The following is a 19,248-nucleotide window of genomic DNA, read 5'->3' as shown; positions in this document are numbered from 1 at the left end:
AGTGATAACGCCACATGTCCTCAAGACTGGCCCTGACATCGACACAAGTGCACTCACCGAGCAACCCAACCTCACGACATACGCTGGAGGTAGCGGAAGCTCCGCCACGTCATTTGGGAGATGCCATTCACGTGATGTCGAAGAGGAATCGCAGTGCTTTTTCAAAGTGCTCCATTTACGTTATTCGTCATGTCCGTGCTGCACACCAGCCCTTCATTAACAGCCATTTGACCCGCAAGCGTGCGCGAGGCCGATGTGTATGACAGACGTACTACATTACCCCTTAAGTCACAGACCATCACAGATCATCTACGCATTCGCAGCTTCGTCCACAAGGCGTACGACGCTTTATACATGCGGCGGAACACTTTACACCTTACGCGATATGCCGTAGTGAAACGGGCGGCTCGTTTTGTGGTATCCACTTGCGAAGGCGATTGAAATATCGTCGTGAAACATCTCGCGCGACTTGGTTTTATGAAGCGTAGAAATTGCCGTCAAGTCCCGGGAGAAAAAAAAACTGGAGGGGACACTTAAGCTCAGCCTAAGGGTATGACGCGATAGAGTCAATGGGCTGGCGCAGATATATGCAGAACTGACCATTCTCGGCTTTGCATTCATAGATGCCTGGGAGTACTCGCTACCACTCCTGGCACAGCGGTGCTGCGGTTAAGCGATGCCCCACTAAGCTGCGATGCCAGGTGCTGCTACCTGTGGGGCTTGCTAGACCCAGGTTACTCTTCCCGGGCAACCTCTCGCGATCAGTCATTCATTTAACAGCCACCTTGCCATAGCGGTCAGTTTCCACACAATCCGGTGGGCAGGTTTGTGATGACGCCACAAGGTCACGTGACCTAGGAGGCACAACTAGGTTGCTTCTCCGGAGATTTTTTGCTCGCAACGCCGCCGACGACGCCGGATTTTCTGCAGACCTGTGCCATGTTTACTAAGGGCAACAACAGCAGGAGCCTCAACACTGTCGCGTAAAAAAAAAAAAAAAGAATCGCCAGGCAAACAACGGTGACCGAAAGATGCGTGTGGAAACGCTCCAGCAGCGAGCGCCCTCGGGAAGGAAGCCTAGGCGCTACGCAGTACAGGAGGGTATACGACAACACGCAAGTCATTCACTCTTTGGGATGGACGCCAAGCCAGCACTCGACAAAGCGAACGGTACGTCGATCGGCAGAGCACCACATCTTCCTCGCGGTTTTGTAGCTGACCGGCTCGAAACGGAGCTGGACTATTAACTGCACGGTTGGACCGACAGCTGCACGGGGCGCGTGTTTCCGTTTGCTAGCCGCTACAGACAAGCCCAATGTTGGCCACGCCCGTTCCCGACAAGTGCAATGTTGCCAAAACAGACGTTGCAGCCAAGTTCAGTGTTGCTCACGCCCGTTCCCGACAAATACAATGTTGCCAAGGTGTTGTCTGCTGTTGCCATGACGCCCAAACAGACGCCCCGCTGGGTGAATGCTAGGGAGCCTACATGTTGCGCGCCACCGTCTTTTTACATGTAGGCTCTCTAGTGAATGCAGAAATGCAGCGCCGCGTCTTTCCTGGCCCAAGTGTATTGTAGCAACGTTTGCCTGGCCTGCATATGTGCGAAAATTATCGGTGAGTGGTTCAGCGGTAGAGTGAGATTCCTGGCCTTTCAAGCCAGCATTGGTGGCACTTGTTTTGATTGTCGGTGATTTGACTGTGTAACTGTCGCTTTTTTGAGTCTTTTCTCTTAGCGGGTTTCGTGTAAAGTACACGGCGGAGTGGTTTTTGTATGATGTAGGTTTTGAGCGTATATTTTCGTGGTTTACTGCAAAAATGGTCGTGACAGCCCGTACTCATTGTGCCCATTCTTCGTCTTAGGTTGTGGCACAATTTTTTCAAATTGCTGAATCGTCAAACTCATATCTATCTCACACCTCTCATGAAAGCTGCAGTTACGGATGACGTTGTCGCAAAACTGAAATAAGGGAGCTGGAGTCAGGTAACCTAGAACAGTGCATTGGGCTGTAAGATCATTTCCTTTAGACATTTTTGCAAACAGTTTCATGATGGCATATACCTGTTGTCTTATCTTATATTGGACACAGGAATGATGATACGTCCACACAAAGTACTAGTGTTAAACGGTTCCGAGTGCAAACAGTAGGCGTTAGTAATATTGCACCCACTGCTCTGTGTGTAATCTGAGATGGATGTGGCAGCCACATATTTTCTGTGATTTTGTTGGTAGTTCCTAAGCATAGATGATCTGAAAGTGCAAGCGTCTCTCATCTAGAGACCAGCTTTCCATGCTTGGCATATGTGCTTGCTCCTTTTCTCCAATGCATAATGACTCTTTTGGTGTAAATTGTACCTTGATGGAAACAGCGCTGCTAGCGATTTTTTTAGACAATTTACAACTTCTACATTGACACTTTGTTCCTCAATTCAATAATGAAAAAGTTAGCTAATTATGCTGAACTAATTAATTAACTTTGAAGCACGAAAAAAAAACTGCAGACTAGGTCCATAGGTCGGCACACTCACTCTTGAGTGCACTCATATCAGCTCACATGTGAGTGAGTGGTCGTGCGTGTGAGTGGACGCGAGTGCGAGTGAGTGTGGGTGGTGATGGGTGTGAGTGCGAATGAGTGGACGTGAGTGTGAGTGAGAAGTTGTGATTGCTAGTGAGTGATCGTTGTGAATGCAAGTGGTCATGAGTGTGAGAGTAAGTCGTGAGTGCGAGTGGTTAAGAGCGTGAGTAGACATGAGTACGAGTGTGAGTGAGTGGTTGAGAATGCGAGTGGTTACGAGTGTGAGTTGACATGAGTGTGAATGCGAGTGATTGGTTACGAGTGTGAGTGCACATGAATGTGAGTACGAGTGAGTGGATGTGAGGGTGAGTGGCTGTGAGTGCGAATGTTATTGAGACACCCCCCATGGTGCCGAGGTATGACTAGGTCACATGACTCTGAACTACCCTCAGTTGGTCTCACGCAGCTAGGACATTCTGTGTTTTTTAAAAGCTTCGATACTTTTAGCTGGGGCACCTCGTATATGACGCATGATAAAATATGGTAGATAGTAACTGCATACCGGAAAAAGGTGCAGTGGGAATAAACAATCATAACAAAACATTTTATTAAGCATGCTCAATTTTACAAACGTATTAAGGAGCACCGCAAAAAGAGAACACAATACTATATAAAAGCACTCAAGCAATAAAAGCCGTACACAATAAACACAGGGTTCATTGGCATGGCAAATGAAGGTATTTAAAAAGTACACACTTTCAAGTTTTTATGGAATGATGCTTCTGTACTCGATGATTTGATGATTGTTAGTAGTGAGTTCCAGACACAAATTAATAAAACATAAATGAACAAAATGAATAATGAATAAAAACGAAATATCATCATTTTTCAAGCCAGGTATAGGGCTGTTGTCCTCACCAATATCTCTCACGTATTCCAATTACTCCGGGGAATTAAATGCCTTGTACTTTTGGTACACTTACTGCTAACTTTGCATAAGGGTTCCTAAGTCAGCACTGAACCGTAGTTTATCTCAAGCTTGCCTAGAGAATAAACTCGTGCCAGGACAGAAGCATTGCATTTTTGAAACACTTTCTCTGCAATTTATTTATTTATTTATTTAGAGCATACTGCAGTTCCAGGGAAGGGCCCTGGCAGGAGGGGCACAATAAGCACAAAACAAATTTGTACAAGGCAAGTCATGAAACAAAAGCAATTCAATGATGATGGTGGTAGCTGATTCCACTAAAAGAAAATTTGGATATGTTAGTTGTAGCAGCTCTGCATGCAGCACACTTGTCCGTTTTCGTTCGATGTTATATGAAACTAGTTGGGACGATGTGCTGTCTTTAAAAGACGTGAATGACGCATATAATGCTTTTTTGTTCAAAGTTAAAACTGTCTATGATAAATGTTTTCCACTAGTCCGTCCGCGCAAACGCAATCCAAAGAAGCCGTGGGTTACGCAAGAACTGCTGCGCAAAATAAGGACCAAAGAGAAAATGTTTGCACAATTCATGAAATCACGGGAGCCTTCCAAGCTTGAGAAATATAAGAAACACCGAAACCAGCTGAATAGAGAATTGCGAACTGCTAAGCTAAGCTATTTTAGTAATGCATTTTCAGTGGGGTCCAATAGAAGTGTTCACAACCAGTGGGACCAACTGAACAAATTACTAAATCGCACCTCAAAAACAACTATTACGACAATAGTGAAAGATGGTATACCAAGAGGTGGGGAGGAACTGTGTAATGAATGTAATAATTACTTTGTTAACATAACCAAAACATTATGCTGTCCCTCTGACACACCTGTGGGTTACGCGTATAATACACCATGCATTCCTGAATCCCTGTTCATGTATCCCACTGATGAAGGTGAAACAGTGACAGTGTTTAGAAATCTAAGAAATAGCAGAGCTGAAGATAAAGATGGCTTTCAGATCAAACCCTCCAAATTTGTAGTTGACATACTAGCTCCAATACTAATGCATATCTATAATCTAGCTATAGAATCTGGTGTGTTTCCAAAAGAAATGCAGGTAGCAAAAGTGGCTGTCATTCACAAAGGTGGTGCTACCTCAGATATGGCTAACTACAGGCCTATTTCCATTCTTCCGATATTATCCAAAGGTCTGGAAAAGATTATTTATGTGAGAATCAATACTTTTCTAGCCAAACATTCAATTCTAACAGACAGTCAGTTTGATTTCAGAAAACAAAGGTCCACGGAAACGGCACTAATTAAGCAAAAAGAAATAATAATAAATGCGTTTGAGGAAAAGCTCCTTGTACTAGGAATATTTGTTGATTTTTCCAAAGCATTTGACCTGCTTAATCATGCTTTACTGGTACATAAACTCAATAACTATGGAATTAGAGGTAACAGCTTATCTTTAATTGAATCATATCTGAAATATCGTAAACAAATCAACCTTGCAAGCTATCCTCTCTGGTGTACCACAAGGCAGCATTCTGGGCCCCCTATTATTTAATATTTACATTAATGATATATTTTCTGCTCCCCTTCCTCTCAACATAATAGCGTATGCAGACGACCTCAAAATGCTTTCTTCAGGTAACACAGAAACAGACCTGCTAGAACACGTCAATAAGTTCTTAGAATTCCTGCGTCAGGGGTCCTTTAAGAACTACCTAAGGGTAAACATCACGAAGACCAAAGCAATAACATTCTGAGCTAAAAACAGAATGGTGCGTGCAAATTTTGACCTTTGGTTAGCAAACAAAAAAATTGATGTCGTGCCAGCTGTGAAATGTCTTGGTGTTGTTTGGACCGAATCACTTAATTGGGATAAACATACTGAGAATATCTGCGCTAAAATAAACAAGATTAATGGCATCCTATGCCGCCAGAGGCACACACTTCCGCCTAGAGTTAAAGTATTAATTTACAATGCATTAATATTGCCACATATAACTTATTGTCTCATGGTCTGGGGGACAACAACCAAGCAAAAGCAAATGAAAATTCTAATGGCGCAAAAACGAGCAATTAGATTAATAGCTAATGTGCTGTGGTGTACTCATACAGGTTCCTACTTTGTAAGGTTCAGTATAATGAAAATCTCTTGAGTTATTCCCATTCAAGTTAATCTCTATGTATAAAAATGCTGTTTCAACTAAGAATGATTTCCTCTTATCAAGTTTCAACCTCATTCGTTCGATTCCATCTTATAACACACGGAACAAAATGTTATGGTCCGTACCTTTCTGCCGCACTACATACGGTAAGCAGTCACCGACATACAGTCTACCACATTACCTCAATATTGTGCAGAAGAACAACATCATACTTGAAAAGACTTCACGGCATAAATTAATAACACTTATTCCTTTGTTTCAATGTGCATAATTTTTGACGTCATGATTAGAACATATACATATAGCTTTGTGTATCTTCTTTCTACTTGATTTGTATCTCAGTTGATTATAAATGCGTTTCCTGTACATAAATATTTTGAGCAGTTTCTTTTGTCAAATAATGTCGAGTGATAATAGAGGCATAACATCATGCAAATGTTAATGTATATATTTTGTGGCTGTATTTTCTTTTGTGCTTGCGAGTGCGCTCTTGCACTGCTGTTGTGATTAGCTGCCAGGCGATACCGCCGGCAGAGGGCGCAGGGTGGCCCTCAAGCTGCACCAACGCAGCTTTTTGCCTTGCGTCCTCTCTCCTCTGTTACTAATGTAACCTTGTGAGAGTTAATAAAGATGTATGTATGTATGTATGTATGTATATGTATGTTTTAGTTAAAAATGCAGAATCAAGCCTGCCTTTCACAAATGCACAGAACTGTCTCAAAGAGGAAACTTACTGAAGCGTTTTAACACACAAGGGACAAAAACACTGACTGGGCTGCTTTACCAATGGCTGTTCTGACAGAGTTGCTCGATGGGAATGCTTACAAGGTGATCTTGAGGCCCAAGATCAGATTATGTTTGATTGGTGCAGCAAGCATATACTTTCTAGAAAGCCCAAGAGGGAACCTAAACTCAAATGTCAGCATGTGTTAGTTAATCCTCTAGGTCATCCTGCTAGGATTGCAGCCACAGCAGAAAAAATGTGAAGTTGCTTCCATGCATGTTGCACAAAGCATTATCTATCCTAAGTTTCTGTGTACTCCATAAATGCAGAAAGATGACCCCTAGAAACTGCCAGAAGGCCCATGTTAGGTCCAACAGGTTTGCAGCATAAGAATCCAGGTATCTTAAAGCTTCCTGCTACATTTTATTCCATTGCAAAGAAAGTAACTTCGAACACTCTGTGGACTGCAGCTACTAGCCTGCTAAATGTACCTATTAATTGAAACAGGTGCAGTCAGACTTCACAGCCTTGGCAAAAGAAAAATAGGAAATTGGAAAGGGGTAGGTAATGCAGCCAGCACTACAGCAGAAACCCTCCCATAACCAAACAGTAAACATGAACATTCATCGTGAGTCACTGAATGGAAGAACTGTAAAGTGAGAGTGTGATTGATTTGTGTCCTAAGTCTGTGTACACAATGCTGTATCAAAAGTATCGTTACAACAGGATGCATGTATTCTCAAAGACTGAATAGAAAATTCCTGTTGACAGTGTCAGCATGGAGCCTCTTGTTTTGTTTTGAGTTTCAGATCGCTATCTGTTTTGGGGCAAGGAGAATGTTGGGGAATGGAAGATGCCCTTGGAGTGCACATTCAAAATGTAGTCCATTAAGGGAAACACCCAAGGTGAAGTACATTTCAATTAGGCAGTAATTACTCATGAGTTTGTACTTGATCGCAATTATACGGTTGTAGAGCAAAGCTAAACAGCTTTCTCAGAACCTTTGCAGCTGAAGGGAAATCCGTCTTAGTCTGGCGATAGAGCCAGGGACCACTGCCTGCCTGGGCAGTCACTCTACATTTAAGCTAACCAGGGTGCCTAGCAGATGCCATGGTGAGGCTGAATTGATCAGCAACCCAAAGCAAGAACGGTGTTAGTCTCGCTCTGAGTTGTTGATCAATTAGCTCTCTTTATCTAAATGGTGTGAAGCTTCTGACACCATGAGACACTGTGCAGGAAATAGTTGGTGATAGCCCTTGGCCTTTTGCTTCTGACAGCCTATGCAAAAGTTCTCGAGGCAGCATGGTCACATTGCATTAAGTGTATGTCTCTTCAGTCTTCTTTAGATGCTTTAAATTAATCTGGAGCCCTCCACTAAGACGACCCTTGTAGCCAGCGGGTTCTTTTGGGATGTTAAACCGTACAATTTACAATTTTTCTCACGCGCGGGATGCTGGAGCCATAGATGGGGCGGAGAGAAAGTCAAGAAGAGAGGCAATCCATTGATCTTTATGCTGCTCACGAGGCATGACGCAGGTGGTGAGTGAAGGCACAGCAGAGTGGAGGGCGGAGAGGCTGGCAAGCTCGGCCGGGAGCGGGACAGGGCATCAGTGTCCTGGTGCTTGCGGCCCGACCAATAAACGACACGTATGTTTTATTCTTGTAGACGGAAAGCCCATCGAGCAAGGCCGCCGGAGCGAAGAAAGCCAACATAGGGCATGGTGGTTGGTGATCACGTGAAAATGACGCCCATAGAGATAAAGTCTAAACTTGCCAAGGGCCCAGGCAATGGCCAAGCACTCTTTTTCTGTCACGGAGCAGCTGGATCCGGCTTTCATGAGGGTGCGACTGGCGTAAGCAATGACACATTGTTCGAAGCCAGACTTGCGTTGGGTGAGCACAGCCCTGAGGCCAATGCCACTGGCGTCCGTGTGTGGTTGGAGCTTTGCGGGTCGAAGTGATGCAAGATGGGTGGTGCCATGAGGAGACTTCGCAAGGTGTTGTAGGCGTTGTCACAGGAAGGCGACCAACTCGAAAAAATCCACGTTGCTGCCGAGAAGCTGAGTTAAAGGGGCAACAATGGCCACAAAGTTGCGACTAAAATAGGAACAGAGGCCTAGGAAGCTGCGCAGTTCCTTAATGCAAGTAGGTTTTGGAAATGCAGTCACAGCATGAAGTTTGGCGGGGTCGGGGCAGACGCCCCCTTTTGACACACAGCGTGGCCTAAAATTTTCAGTTCACGAGCAGCAAATCGACACTTCTTTAAGTTCAGCTGAAGGCCGGCATCCGTAAGGCAGGTTAAGACGTGCTTCAGCCAGGACTGATGAGTCGCAAAGTCGGGCGAAAAGATCACGATGTCGTCGAGATAACGGAGGCACAACTTCCACTTCAGGCTGCACAGAATGGTGTCCATCATGCGCTCAAAAATAGCTGGAGCATTACAGAGGCCAAAAGGCATGACATTAAATTCATACAGGCCATCAGGGGTCACAAATGCGGTTTTAGGGCGATCGTTGGCTGCCATGGTGACCTGCCAATAGCCAGAGCATATATCGAGAGAAGAGAAAAGTTCCGCTCCTTGAAAGCAGTCCAGAGCATCATCAATGCGGGGAAGAGGGTAAACATCCTTTTGCGTGATTCAGGTGGCAGTAATCAATGCAGAAGCGAATAGAGCCATCTTTCTTCTTCTCGAGTACCACGGGTGAGGCCCAGGGACTGTGCGAGGCCTGAATCACGCCGCTCTGAAGCATGGTGTCAACTTGTTGTTGAATAACTTAGCGCTCACTGGCGGAGACACAATATGGGTGCTGACGCAGAGGGGCATGGTCACTGGTGTCGATGTGGTGGGCGACAGTCAACGTGCAGGTCAAAGTGGGTTGGTGTAAATTGAAGGAGGAACGAAAGTGATGAAGCAGTGCGAGAAGTTGAGTGCGTTGAGGTGCAGGGAGAGAGGCATTGATGGAGGGAAGGAAAACGTCTGGAGGTGAAGTGTCGAGCGAAGTGTGGAGGGCATCTACGTCGAGGGACAGCGAAGCGTCAGTCTCATCGCAATAGAGAATGAAATCAATGATCTGGACGGTACCAAGGCACTCACCGCGACACACAACGGAAGCATATGTAAACAGACTGGTCATGAACAATGCGCTAAGGCCAGCTGACAGGGTGAGGACGGCGTAAGGTATGGGCATGTACTTGTGGCACAGAAAGAGGCGATGGTGTAAAAAGTATGTTGCCGTCGCGAACAAAGTCAGAAGCGATGGGCACAAGAACAGAAGAACAGGGAGGCAGTTGAGTGTCTTCAGCAGTGACGGCTTTGGCAGGAGCAGCAGAAGGGGCATCGGGCGACAAAGAACCGCTGAGAGCAAAAAGAACTCGAGTTCAGCCCGAGCACCATCGATGACTGCGTTTTGGCACGATAGGAAGTCCAAACCCAAGATGATTTCATGAGAACAGTTTGGCAGAATGATGAATTCAATCATGTAGAGGAACTCCTGAATAACGACGCGAGCTGTGCACGTCGCTAATGGTGCAGTAGCCTGCGCGCTTGCGGTGCACAACGAGAATCCAGAAAGTGGGGGCGTCACTTTTCGCAAGGAGCGGCAAAAGGCGACTGACTAGCGAGGTGGAGCTACAATGGACGTTTTTCCAAGAACTCTCCTCCAGCAAACTTTTGTCCCCGATAGTACATATGTGAACAGTGGTGTGTCGCGTCCGCGAAATATACGGTGCGGCACTGCTGCATTCTTGTACACGTGGCTTATCTTGGCCTGCATTCTTTACCCGTCCTTGTGAAACGCAATACGACGCCTTGAGAAAAGGGATTGAGACTGCTAAATTAATAGCTTCGCCACATATTCCGTGAACCTCCATGAATGCTAGCACATCCATTCAGCCACTGCTGTGGTTATTGTGTTCGGCTTCTGACCCGAAAGACGCGGGTTCGACCCCGGCAGCTGTCGTATTTCGATGGAGGCGTTAATGCTAGAGGCCCGTGTACTGTCCGATGTAGTGCACGCTGAGGAACCGAAATCAATCCTGTTTATTTATTTATTTATTTATTCAAAATACCTTACAGGGCCCAGAAGGGCATTGAGTAAGGGGGCAAAAACAATAGATTAAGCAAATAGGAACAATGAGTTAAAAACAACGCGTGATACAAGGCAAAAAGTAAACAAAATTATAAATATACAGGGCAAAACGTAACTACAAGACATACATCACCGCATCAAAAGAAAAAGCAGTAGCCATAAAAAATATACTAATGGTTGAAATTGCACAAGAAACCAAAACTTAATACTATACCAACGAGAAGAAAAGGGAACCAAGGACACAGAACAACCTGAAACAAGACACAATGTCGTTAAAGAAAATGTTTGTGCAGCTTGTCTTGAAATGATTGGTGGTTGCCGATAGATGCGATACAGTTGGGAAGATCATTCCAAAGAATAATGGCACGTGGAAGTGCAGATGAATTGAAGGCTAGGGTTCTTCCGTAAATGCGTTTAATGCTGTACTGATTATGTAGGCGGTGTGAAATGCGTGAAGGCTCTTCGAGGGGCAAGGGAGATGGCCTGGTGCTGTGATGATATTTATGAAGTAAGCATAAAAGAGCGATGGAAAGGCGAATATGTAATGGTTCGAGGGAGATATCAAGTTTGATCTTAGTGATGCTGGACGGGGGTGGTACTTTTGTGTGATGAAACGAGCGGCTCTATTTTGTACGGGTTCAAGCATGTTGATTAGGTAATTTTGATAAGGAGACCACGTAGGTGAAGAAAATTCTAGTTGAGGACGCACGATTGTTAAGTAAGCGACTTTTCTCACGTTATTAGGGGTGTTTCGCAAGTTCCGCCGCAGGTACCCAAGTGATCTTGAAGCTTTGGCACAGATGGATTGAATGTGCGTGACCCATAAAAAATTATCCGTGAGGTGAATACCTAAATACTTATAAGATGATGCCCGAGACACTACAGTACCTTCAATGGAGTACGAGAAATTAGAATTAGTACGCTTGCGGGTGAAAGAGATAACCTTGCATTTAGATGAGTTGAGCATCATTTGCCATTTACTACACCAATTTGAAATTAAGTTCAGGTCAGTTTGGAGAGCAAGGTGATCATCCATAGAATTAATGGGCCGGTAAATGATGCAGTCGTCAGCAAAGAGTCGTATAGAAGAAGGTATGTCTGTGGCCAAGTCGTTAATGTATATTAGAAACAATAAGGGACCAAGAACACTGCCTTGGGGTACGCCAGACTCTACATCACTTAGTGGGGAGGTGAAATTGTTTACTGTAGTGAACTGCTGGCGAAATGAAAGAAAGTTACGTAGCCATGACAGGGTTAAAGAATCTAGGCACAGAGCAAACAATTTTGAGAACAAGCGGGAATGTGCAACACGGTCGAAGGCTTTAGCAAAATCTAAAAAGATACAGTCACTTTGAAGGTTAGCATCCATGTTGAAATCCAAGTCAGTTGTAAATTCTAGCAGTTGGGTGTCACAAGAAAAACCTTTCCGGAAGCCGTGCTGATTAGGAAAAAAGAAAGAATTAAGTTCCAGATGGCAGTAAATGTGGGAAGCGACAACATGCTCGAGTAATTCACAGCAAATGCAGGTTAGCGAAATGGGGTGGTAGTTTTCTGGTGAATTTCTGTTTCCACTTTTGAACACTGGAATGATCTTAGCAATTTTCCAATCTGTAGGAAGTAAACCAGATGATAATGATTGCTGATAGATGAGGCATAGAATTTCACTGGAGATTGATACAGTGTTTTTCAATATTTTAGAATTTATGTTGTCAACACCAGCTGATGAGGAAACCTTAAGATTTTCAATGAGACGAGCGATACCTTCAGCGGTAATTGTAATAGGGGCCATATATTGGTAATCACGATCAGGAACAATGTATATGTTGGAATGATCTTCCCGAGTGAACACTGACGCAAAATATCTGTTAAATGCTTGGGGACATTCACTCTCCGAAAGCTGCACGTGATCGTCGCTGTACAATGAAAATTGGTTGCTAGTACTGTCGGGAGATATCACACGCCAGAGCTTTTTGGGATTAGATTTTAGGAGGGCGGGTAGGTCATGAGAAAAATATTTTTTCTTTGATGCCCGGAGGGCCGAACAGTGAGATTTCAGACAATCGTATTTTTTCCAAGCATCCGATGTAGATATACCAACCGAGCTTTTCTGTACAAACGCTTTTTTTTGTTTCGATGACGGCGGAGAGATCTATTGAACCATGTATTAGATTTGTCGTTTGAAATTGAAACCAAGGGAACATATTTGTAAACTAGATTGGACATCATGATCTTCATGATCTTATAAAGTACCCAGTTCTGATCGACGGACCTGTCTGCAAATGAGGGCAATAACGTTTGAATAAAAAAATCATTAAGTGCAATATTCATATCTCTATAATTAGCTCTACTGTAATCGCGAATTTTCCTGGATGTAAGACCTTGAAACGCTAATGGGACATTAAGTCGCAGATGAATGAGCTTATGGTCACTAAAACCGTCAAGGAGTAACACTTCGTTAATCGTTTCGGGCGCATTGCAGAAAGCTAAATCTAAAATGTTTGAACCGCGAGTGGGTTGGTTAATCACCTGAAAGAAATTAAAATCTAACATAATGTTGATAAGCTCTGTTGAGGCGCGGCAAGATGACGACAAATGTCACCAACCAGTAAGAGACAGCATTTCTAGACCTCCGATATACATATACAGCTTCTAAAGTTCTGCTTGAAATATTACTCATGCCTGGCAGAATTGCCGCTGCCGTGACGCAGACACGACTCATACAGAAAAAATAATTGTGCCGCTTTCAGGAATAACAGCGTTTCAATGGCAAAAAAAAACAAAAACAAAGTCGCTTGCCGAGTTTCGGTTTTGATTTCATGGTGGGCAGTTTTGTGTAAAATCTATTCTTTCGTTAATTTTGCTGTCAGCTCTCATTATTTTTATAGTGCTATTGTGGTGTCGTTTCTTACGAATTTTGAGCCATGCTTCCAGCGCATTTCGCATCAGTTGCAAAAAAAAATTGCATTTCGTAGGTGGCGCAGCAGCGCCATCTGCCTGGGACGGCCTGCCTATCGACATCAGCATCATTCTCTGCGTGCCGCGGGTTGTTTATATCTGTGGCTGGATTGGTGCTGTTCGTGCTGTTCGTGTTTTTGTTGCGGTCGTGTACGTTCCAGCTTCAGTTTATTGTGCAGTTGTAACACTAAGTGCATTTTTAAGCGTAAACAAAAAGTCATCCTGCAGTGTTCAAGTATGACACGTTGGAACCAGTTCAGGTGAGCTCTCCGTGCTGCGCAGCTGCCTACACGGCCTTCTTTGGTACTGTACTAATTTATGAGAAAACAGCGGTTGAGGTACCTTATGGTCACTTTTATTTTATCATTTACTTTTATTTTATCATCCAGAAATCTTGAGTCACAGTCATGACCTTGTGCTGCACTGCTATCTTCTATTTTGTCAGCCTCAAAAGTTTGCGGAATGTGGCTGTATAGGAAAAACTTCATTGCTGTGCCTTGTGTACCAGTTTCCTGGCATTACACCAGTGAATGGAGCGTGCATGTTCTCTCATGATTGCCTTGCAAATGTATATGGGTTTTTCTGCGCACCCAAATTTCGTTGGGTTTTGTCAAGATCATACATGTCAGAAGGGCTGGTGGTTATTACATCAGAGCAGTGTGAATGTGAAAAATGTACTGCAGTGGGTAAATGAAAACTAAAAAGAATGGTACAAGGCAAAGCTGCCGAAACCGCTCACCAGTTCTTGAAACAAAGTGAACATAGCAGCACTAATTCTGTTTGGGCGAGTTGGTAATGATCCATTTTCTTAAGCAGTTGTGTTGCTTGTCTTCCTTTCATGTGTCCCCTCTTTCCGCACTGTTTAACAATGATATCACTACTATGCCTCACCATTTTTTACCTAATGTGTTTCTCTTGGGTGGCTTGCAAAAATGGCTCACGCTGGCATATCATGGTCCACTGAATGTTAAATTATGGAATAACTTGGATGGTTCTCTGTGTGCATTGCCGAATAATCAGTTTCAAAGAGAACTGCCATACCATTTCTTTGACATTGCTGTAATCAAATGCTGTGTAACCCATCCCTGTTATGCCTCTAACAGAAGAGACAGCAGTATGTGTAAGTAAATAAAAAATACTCGAATGCTTCCTTCTCAAAATTGACGCCATGCAAATGACACCATTTTAGTGAGCAAATTAGTCATGAACTGATAATTCTTATCACATGCTTTGTAGCGTTTCAATGCCTGTTTTTGTCAGCCTGTCTGTAAAGGCTTTCTTTGTTTTTGTTTAGGCGAAGTAAGTGCCGATTATACCAATGCGCAGTGTTAGTGCATGAATCTGTCAATAAGAGCAGCATGTTTATTACTGAACAGGTTCCAGTTGACCTCCACTGAACGTGTTCAAAAATTGAGAAGAAAGTGCTCAGAAAAAACTGTCAACTCAGCATTTATTTTGGCGAAGTTTGCTCGGTTGTAGCACTTGATTTGTTTGTTGTGAGTTGCTTTTTTGTGGGGCTCGAAATTGAGATTTCCCGTGATTATGGAACAATTAGTAAGGCCTTCTAAAAGCGTAATATTGGAACAAAGGTTTACTGGTTAGGATAAGATCAAGAACTGTGGTATAACGACGCGTGGGTTCAGAAATATGTTGTTGCAATAAAAAAACAAGGCAAGACTGGAGGAAAGTCTGAGCTTCAGGATCATTAGCTGGAGCTGTTAGTGAGGACCAACTAATTGCTGGAAAGTTAAAATCACCTATCAATAGTAAGCCTGAATTAGGAAATTGAACAGTAACTTCCCTTAACATTTTACAGAATTCACATAAGATTAAATGTTCATGTCGGAAGGGTAGTAAACACCAATAATGACATCCGTAGAGTCACATTTCACACGAACCCACACTGGCTCGAGGCATGACATGACCTCAATAAGCACAGCAGTGACTTCTTTTTGTAATGGCAAGAAGTACACCCCTACGGCTTACGCGGTCACAATGAAGTATGTTAAATTCGGAGTCGCAGAGGAAAATGCAATTGTCAGGAACCATGTCATTTAACCAGGTCTCGGTAAGTGCGATGATAGACAAACTGCATGAATCAATTAGTGAAGAAAGAGCCTTATTTTCAGATGGAACGCTTCTTATGTTAGTGTACAGGAAACTAACATGTGTCTCGTCTCCCCTTTCTGCGTCCTTCGTGAAGTTCGCGCTGTTTTCGTGTGTGTGCTAACATCTAAATCAGTGTGGCGCTGCATGTGACTGAGAGTGTGGTTTGACTGCCAGTTTATGAGGACTGGAAGGAATACATCACTTGTTTAACATCCGCACTGTGCAGAAGAGTTGTCCAGTTCCTTAACTTATGTTTCGAACAGAGAACTCGCAGTGCCTTGGTGCGAAGTACATTGTAGGAAATGTCTTGTTCGTTGAGAAGGGGTCTGGTCTCGCAGCATCAGTACTAGTAATTTTTATTTTTGGTTAAGTACACAGACAATGAAGACAGAGGAAAGGATGACACACTGCTGTTGCTGCTTGCCATTTACTGTTCGCACTCTTGCACAGACTTGTGCAGTAAAGAGTGCTGGCACTGTGAATGCATAAGCATCATCATGACTGCAGGTTTTTGCAGTAAAATGTCGGATGGAGTAGACGTGCATTTTTTTCTTTTCAGACTAGGAATTATTTCTGCTCAGACAATTTCTCGGTTTATCAGAAATGCTTCTTCCCGTGACAATATGTCAAAGGTATGTTGGCATCTGCATACTCTGCAACGAAAGTTGAGGAAACCACCATTCTGTGACTTTGACATTTTTGCAATGCTCATGAAAACAGTCATTTTAATGTACCCCAGTCTGCCGTTGAAGAAACCGTACCTAAGACAGCGGGATCCAATGTACAGTGAATCCTGCGCACTGAACAAATCTGATATTATGTTTGTTTGTTTTTTCACATTCTTTTCATGCAAGAAATGGCTGGCCTAGTCATCTGGCATAACGATTGCAGCTCGTCTGGCACAGAAAACAACCACTTCGACATTGCATCACTGTCCGATTTTCTCTTGGCTATATATATGGCAGTTTGGTTGCTCTGATGAGCAATGAGGAGACAGTGCCTTAATAAAGGACTGCTTCTGTACAATTCATTCCACCGTAAACTTGTCAAGACAGCTATCGTGAAGACAGCTCTTGAATGTCATGTTCACACCATGTTGGCATCAGGTCCTCAAACAATGCACACTTAGCAGAAGCACAGTACCTTAACTACATTTTGGCCAATGTTGCTGAAGGCTTCACTGATATAGTCTCCAGGGCACCTTAGCTGTCGCATAGCTTGAAGAAAATCAGACAGCGAAATAATGTCAGTGGTTTTTTCGTGCATAGCACAAGCTGCAGTACTTTGTTGGATGACGGGGGCTTCTGGAAAAAAAAATGTTCAAAGATACATGGAAGGGAAAAAATCTTCACTGCACAATATTCATTGTATATTAGATTCTGCTGTCATTGGGCAGGTGTTTAGAAGGGCACACTGGGGTATATTTTTTCTTTCATCTCCTCGTGCCACAGTTTCACCTGAGGCTGCAGGATGTGAAGATAAATGTTCAAATGGCCATCTCCATAAACGTTTAAACATTGTAAGAAAAGAATGGAAGCTTCCTCAACCTTTGTTGCGCCAACCTGCGTTGCAAATTAAGCAATGTTTGGTATTGAGATATGACTGCAGTTAAGCGCAGAAGAACTCAGCTTAACAGCAGTTCGAAGCTCTAAATTTATAGGTATAAGCAGCAGGAACAATTTTAGTCCAACCAATGAGGGATGAAACTGAAATTAAACTTTGGGAGTTAGACAGGTCCCACGCTTGACCTCAGCTTTGACACACACTCTAGCATCGATACTGCTGGACTGGGGAACGGCTCAACTCAGCAGTGCAGTGTCTGTCATTGTGGAGCAACATCAGAATGACAGCAACTCAGCAATTCATGACAGCAACATGCAAATGGTGCTGTCATGAACAGAGAACCTTATGCAAACAAATAGGTGTACCAGGGAATCTATGACTCCAGTACAAAAGGTGCAAATGCACACACAAACCTAGGATTCCACAAAGCCAACAAAGCCCACCTATACATTGGCTCACCATCGTTGTCACAGATCAGCCAAGAAATCGCATTCTTTGCAGGAAGGTCACAGGCAAATGAATGTGCGCATCAATGACATCCTCCTTGCAAGTCTTCAGGAATGCCTGCAGCTGATGCAGTAGACCCAGGAAGTGGTGAACAACAAGTCATCTACAGGGCTATTGTGAATACAACAGCAAACGCAGAATCGGACACCCAGTGCTAATCCTGACATGTCTCTCAAGGCCTGGGAGGCATTTCGCACTGCAGTGCAATTTTTGTGACCAGGAAAATGTTCAAGTTTCCAAGATTATAATTTGGAATTCACTGCTTGCTGTTATGCAGAAAAGCATACTGTAATCTTAGTGTATATATCTGAATAAATGTGTGTTTGTTTTATTTTTCTTCCCAATTTGTTATGGACAGTTTTGATGGAGGACCAATGTACCATAATTAACGAGGCACGCCTGTATAACCATACAGTATCCAAAAAACACCACCTGGTTTTGCATGATATGTATGGCCTTCCTAAGAAACATCCCTCGTCCCTGCTATGACAAAACAAATGCAAAAATGGTAGAGCAGTTAGTTGAGCTCACAGAAAAGGTATTATGCAAAACTTTCTGAAGTAAACAGCAGCCAGCCAAACAAGTGTCGGTGCTCATTTTCAGAGTCCTTTCAATGCTCCTGTTATGAGGAAGCCCACTAACTTTGCATGCATCTTCTACTGCTGTGCCTGTATCAAAGGATGAACAGCACGATAAACACTGCCACTATAGTGGGAGCAGTGTATAGGAAGACTCTCAGGATACCAATGATGGCAGGGGGTCACCTTTATTTTGGCCATGGTAGAACAGATGCAGTAACTTGCAGACAGTGGCTATTTAAGAGGGCTAGAAGGTGGCATTTCTGGAGTGCACCCATGCCAATAAACAGCCTCACAGTAAAGGTGTTCCTGCATCACAGTTGGCTGCTGAAGTGTCGAGAAGCTTGATTTCTGCATATTTCCAACCAGTGTGTCGCCGTTTAGTGACTGCAACGAATATGACCGCTGCTTCAAACTACATTTCTGGTCATGTACCGCTCTAGTGTCAAAAAGAGGTGGCACCTTGCTCATTTTAAAAGTTCACTCGCACTTGACAAGGAAATGTGAGAACCAGTCAGAAAGGCAAAGTAGCAAGCAGTACGGCACTTGATGTAAATGATAGGATTTCAAGTCAACGTAATGTGCCCAGCAGTCTGTACCACATCTCCATTTGAAGGGACACAGCTTTCAGCAAAATTTACTTTATTTCTAGCAGTATGAGGATCCATAGCGCACAAAATTGAAGGGACACAACACTTCGAATGAGACTAGAGCTTGTGTTGTGTCCCTTCAATTTTGTGCGCTATGGATCCTCATGTTGACTACCCACTAGCCCGAACCCTGACCATTCTAGCTGTATCTACATGAATTTTTTTTAGCAATTTAAAAATAATTTTACTCATCAAATGTCACTGTTTTATGTGCAGAAAATTATTTTATGATATATATTTTTCCTAAATCTTATGAAAAGGCTGCAAAGCTAAAAAAATGTGGCAGAAGGCTAGTTCAGCATTCATTGCTCTTGCAGGGTGAAGTCATGTAATTTTTTTTTTGTTTTGCAAAGGTCAAATTTTTGTTTTGAATTTTTGAGATTCAGTGTTTGTTGACATATTCAAGTTAGAAGACAATTTCATACACGAAGTTTAAAATTTTTAAATGTGAAAAACAAA

The 19,248-nt window shown here is 43.3% G+C and overlaps 1 long non-coding RNA gene across 2 annotated transcripts; it reads left to right on the top strand.

The window, feature by feature from the left end:
* The first annotated feature begins 1,416 nt into the window (after positions 1 to 1,416).
* Positions 1,417 to 17,892, top strand: LOC149354895 (uncharacterized). Of its 2 annotated transcripts, XR_016291398.1 has the most exons (4): positions 1,417 to 1,614; positions 13,400 to 13,642; positions 16,051 to 16,123; positions 17,556 to 17,892. It is a non-coding gene; the product is annotated as an uncharacterized LOC149354895 (long non-coding RNA). The 2 variants fall into 2 exon arrangements; XR_016291397.1 differs by having other exon boundaries at positions 13,400 to 16,123.
* Positions 17,893 to 19,248: the final 1,356 nt, after the last annotated feature.

Source organism: Amblyomma mixtum, chromosome 3 (genome assembly GCF_055824585.1).
Source record: "Amblyomma mixtum isolate Tamu chromosome 3, ASM5582458v1, whole genome shotgun sequence".
Classification (NCBI taxonomy): Eukaryota; Metazoa; Arthropoda; class Arachnida; order Ixodida; family Ixodidae; genus Amblyomma; species Amblyomma mixtum.
Note: the sequence above shows the minus strand (reverse complement) of the source record. Positions and strands in the feature narration are given on the sequence as shown.